Here is a 5,461-nt window from a genome sequence, read left to right as displayed (position 1 = left end):
AAAACTATGTTTAAGTCGTACATTATAATCCTACAACGTTTAATTAAATCATACATTAAAAACAACAGGTCACTCGTCATCGAATTCATTATCGAATAAGTCATCAGAATCGTAGTCTTTTGACTTTCCTTTTCCTTGTGAAGCAAGATAGTTCTTAAGTTGGTTAAAAAAGGACGGGGTTTGGAGCAAGCTGTTAACAAAATCCTACAATAATAGATATCAAAACGTATATTAGCATATTAATTAACGCTACCAACATATATTTAACAAGGAAACATGCGTTCGTTTGTCATTTTATAAATTGTGTAGTTTACCTCAAAAAAGGATTCTTGCGTCCGAGCTTGTGAAGACGACATGTTCGTGGACGTGTTGGAAGAAGGTTTAGGCCCCATCCCGCGGTACCATCCTTGCCGCTCTCCCAACGCTTCCTGATACGGGGCAATTGGAGGACCATCACCACTCCATTCATTTGTGGCATGTTGTATGTTCCGCTGTACTTTACGAAGATGATTAAATATATATGGGTATATATATATATATATATATATATATATATATATATATATATTTGTTATAGAAAATAATACTTAAAAGAAATACTTACGTAATTTTGTTCAGCAACCGGATCAACCCAATTCCCTTGATTGTCCGTGTGGGTTTTAGCATACGTAGGTACCCAGTCCATATCCTATCCTGTTTAACATTAAACTTAGATTAGACATTAAATAAAAAAAGCTTACACACACGCACACATACATAAAACATTACATTTTTTATAGGCGGTGCTACCATACGACGATGTCCCTCCACGGTATGGGAATTGTTGTTTCTCGCGTACTAGTTTGTTGGCCTTGCTTCTTTTAATATATTTTTCATGCCGAAAACCTTTATTGGTTCTCAACCAGTTTTCATAGGGCATATCCGCGGGATGGTATGCTCTTGCCCTCTCAAGATCATCGTAACCTCCCTCGCTCTCAAATAATTTTCTAGCTTCATACTTGCGGTCACTGTACCGCTTCATAAGCACAGCCCTAATACCACCCGTCAAGTTTCTCGCCTCATAATCACGTTCCACTTCATCAAAATTGAACTTTTCCTACAAATTAAATAAAAAAGTAAAAAATATCATATATAAAAAAGTGGTTTATGAGGGCATCCTTGTAATGTTGCTCAACGTTATCCCATCCAATTTTATGGAACGGGATGGTCCGCCACGTATACAGGCCGGCCTCCCGTGAAAACATATCTCTTGATTTACCAATAGTCAAACGTAAGCGATACAGCCCCCCCCCCCCCCCCCCCCGCTTTTACCAGACGTCGTAGTTTTTCGTTTTTGGCTTTCCCCCTAACCCTATTCGGGGGAACTGCTGCAATTAAAACAAAAATAATTAGTAACAACATTTATAATATATAAAATATAAGGACTACAAATTAATTTAGTAAAAGACTTACCGTCAGTCTCGTGCGTGCCACGAAATCCACCAGGAGGCGGTGATCGGGCGGTGGATCACCAGCGCCGTCACCCCATGTCCCCAAGGGGCCACATCCGCCATCAGATAAGCGAATATAAGCAATACCGAAAACATAATCCCTATAAAGTTACAAATGTTACAACATGTGTATCTAATAGAAATTAAGGGAAAGTACAACAAGTGTAACTCAAATTCAAATAAATATTTCAAACAAGTGTTTATCAAATACAAATCAATATAAATTACAATAACTTTTCTTTTAGTCAGACTCCACATAATCGGGATCATCCTCATCACAATCAGCCTCGACCTCATCACAATCAGTCTCGACCTCAAACACTTCATCGACGGTAGCCGTTGGGGGATCAACTTCAATTGAAGGCTCACCCGCAGTAACATGAGAAGATCCAATTTGAATGTATTGGGTCAAGTCAATGACAAGTGGACAGTCAGATGAAGAGTTGTTGTCGACAACGTCAATATCTTCTAAGCCTTTGTCAATATTTTGAACCTTATTGACATCGTAATCACTTAATGGCCAATCCCAAATTCTTCGATGATTAACATTTTCGACTACCCACTTATGTTTATTTTTTTGGTTTTGAGACGTTTCTTGGATGAAGAACACTTGTTTGGCTTGCGAAGCAAATATGAGTTGATCGTCTTTGTCCCATTCATGTTCAGTGCTTATACTGGTGATATTATTGTCATGGTTTACACCCCTTTCGAGTATCAAACCACTTGCACCGAAATAGGAGAGTGGAATAATCATTTGTATAACGCAACTCAATAATTTCTTCTAATTGGCCATAAAATTTCACACCGTTCTCTCCAACCACTTCCACCCCAGAGTTTTGCGTTGCGCATTTTGCATCAAGTTCAAGTGTCTTAAACCTAACACCGTTGACTATGCAAGCAGTGTAAGTGTAAGCAGTCATTTTTCGCACAAATTGAAAGAGCATACAACTCCGGGTGGAATTCTGGAGAATTTTGTGTTTTCATCGAATGGACCTAACAAATATAGAGTAATAATGTTTGTTATATATGTATTACCTAGCAAGTGTAGAGTAATGAGTGCTATATATGTATTATACCTTATGGAGAAACCATCCCGGAAATTTGGTTTTAAGATCATCTTGGGGATGTGTATGTCTGAATTCACTACATTGATCACAAATATAAGAAAGGAATGAAAAACACCAATTAACAGATTATGAAAAGTTAAAGATAGAAACACTCACTTCATGTACTCCCTAACTTCTGCGCAGTTTTCGAGGACAAACCATTCCATCTTGCTTTTTTCGATGAATGATAGATATTTGTTCTTTGTTGCGCCAACAGGATGACATTTGGACTCAAACACCCATAACTTTCTTTTTTCAACAACGACATCATCGTCTATCTGGGCGATTGAACTTAGTCTGAACATCTTTAAGGTACATTGAACAAAATGTTAGAGCTTCTTCAAACACATAACTTTCAGCTATACAACCTTCAGGCCTTGCCGGGTTTTTGACATAGTTCTTTAGTTTTTTCATGTACTTTCAAATGGATACATCCATCTAAAAGCTACTGGACCTCCTGGAATCGCTTCATCAGGTAAATGCACAAGTAAAGGAACCATACTGTCAAAAAACGCAGGTGGATAGATCATCTCTAACTTGTATAAGATGGTAACAATGTCATCCTTTGCTTTCTTCATATCATCCACTGATAGTGTTCTAGAGCAAAGTTGCTTACAGAACATACAAAGGTCTACTATTGGTGTAGATGTATCTTTAGTCAAAAGCCCTCTAACCCCAATCGGTATCAAACGTTGCATGAGGATCTGACAGTCATGAGATTTCAACCCGGTAATGTTAGCATTGTTATCTGTCACCCTCTTACTGATATTAGATCCAAACCCATCTGGTAATTTAACATTTTTTATAAACTCACAAAAAAGTTTTTAATCAACGGACATGAATGAGTACTTTGGGTGGGGACTTAAGAACTTGCCACCCAATTGTTTCAGCCATTGTGTCGGCCGAATGTTTAGTTTTTCCAAGTTGGACAGCGCATTTGGCGTGTCTTTGCTCTTATCGTTCATTAGAAGAGTACCGAGCAAGATGTCGCATACATGTAAGTGCAGTTCCTGCCGGGTAACTGTCGCTTATCAGTTCTGGTCAACCAAAGCAGAAGTCCAAGTTAAAGTCAACCATAACGAAGAATTCAAGACCACATGAAGACCATGCATTGATCAAGGGGGAGTTGTTAAAGCACTTTGGGTGAAAAGTGCATACCTTCCAATTGTTATGGTCTTTAGGGTACATGTCTTGAAAGTTAGTCCAAGGTTTACCCTTGGACAACTTGTCCAAGTTTTAGGAAAACTTTTGTCTGAGTTTTATGTTTAGGGCAAAAGTCAGAGCTTTGTGTAGATTGTGTTGTCCGAACTTTAGTCCCTAGTCTATATATATGTGTTGTATAGGATTAGGGCAAAGGGACATAGACAAGAACGACAACGAGAGAAAGAAAGAAACTTGGTGCACCTCTCCAGAGAGACTATGTGTTAGTGAGAGAAAGCTAGGGTTTAGATTTTTGTGATCTAAATCCAGCTTGTAGATGATGTATACTCCTTTGGTTTGTGTAATCTGTGATGACTGATTCATCAATAAAGAGTTTCATCTTCTACATATTTCTATCTTGTTCATATTTTGTTCTTCATGTCTTGAATCAAGTGCAATGTTTGATGTATGTCATCGATCCAGTGCTTTCACAGTGGTATCAGAGCATGGTTACCGATTAAGAATGGTCTAACCGCCTTCTGAATCACCATTGCTCTTGATTTGATGTTTGTTTCCGCTAAACATCTTGAAGACTTGAAGATTTTGTAGAAAAGTCGAAGAAAATGAAGCTGTTCTTGGTTGTTTTGTTCTCCAAGTTGTTGCAGATATGAGGTTTGATCCAAAAATTGCTCTGTCCGAGTTTTCCTTAGTGTTAAACTTGTCTGAGTTTTTTTTTTTAAACTCTGTGTTTGTTGTTTCCGGGGTTTTGGTGAACTAGTGTGAAGTCACACTAGGGAGAAAGTCCGGAGACTTGTTTCTGATATTCATCATGTCCGAGTTTTATATTTTTCTTCTGTCCGAGCCTTAAAGGTTACAGTAGTCCGAGTTTTAAGTTTCAGTTTAAACGAGATAAAAGTTCCGAGTTGGTGTTCGGATGTTTGTTGATTAAAATTGTGGTATTCGGAGTTTTGTCCGATGATTATTATCATTATCCGAGGTTCAACAATTATGTTCCGATGATAATCATATCATTATCTGAGTTCGTGTTATCTCTGAAGTTTTAATAACATCTTCAGTACCAAGTTTTGAAATGACGTCCGAGTTTTACCCAAGTCCGAGTTGTATCGATGTTTAACAAATTGTTCTTTTATTCCGAGTTTTTTTTTTACCAAACAGTTCTGTTGTTCTGATGTTTTATCTGGAACTCCGAGCTTTGACTGCGAGGTTTAACTGTCCGAGGTTGATTTTTAAATTCCGAGTTTCATGTTTGAGTAGTGTTCTGTCCGAGTTTTGAATGTCTTTCTTTTTCCGAGTTTTTTAACTGAAAGTGTGTCTCCGAGTTTTTAAATGTAAATTATTCCGAGTTTGATACTTATTCAGAGTACTGTTGAGAGTCTTATTTACTCCGAGTTTTGCAGAGTCTCAATGTAGTTCCGAGTTTTGCAATCTTCTCATTGTCCGAGTTTTAACAATCTTCTGTGATTCTCATATTATCATTGTCCGAGTTTTGCAATATTATCATTGTCCGAGTTCCTTATTGTTGTTATGTATAGTTTGTGCGAGTTCTTGTCGTTAGTTCCTTATTCCGAGTTCTTGTCGTTAGTTGTTATTGTTGTTATGTATATTTTGAAACAAGTTCATAGTTTGGTCGATTAACTGTTTTGGGTTAATGGTCCGCCTTTTGAAACAATTTCGTGTGTATTGTTCCGAGTCTTATACTTATTC

Source organism: Helianthus annuus, chromosome 17 (genome assembly GCF_002127325.2).
Source record: "Helianthus annuus cultivar XRQ/B chromosome 17, HanXRQr2.0-SUNRISE, whole genome shotgun sequence".
Taxonomy (NCBI): domain Eukaryota; kingdom Viridiplantae; phylum Streptophyta; class Magnoliopsida; order Asterales; family Asteraceae; genus Helianthus; species Helianthus annuus.
The sequence above is the reverse complement of the archived record's forward strand: the minus strand, read 5'-3'. Positions refer to the sequence as shown.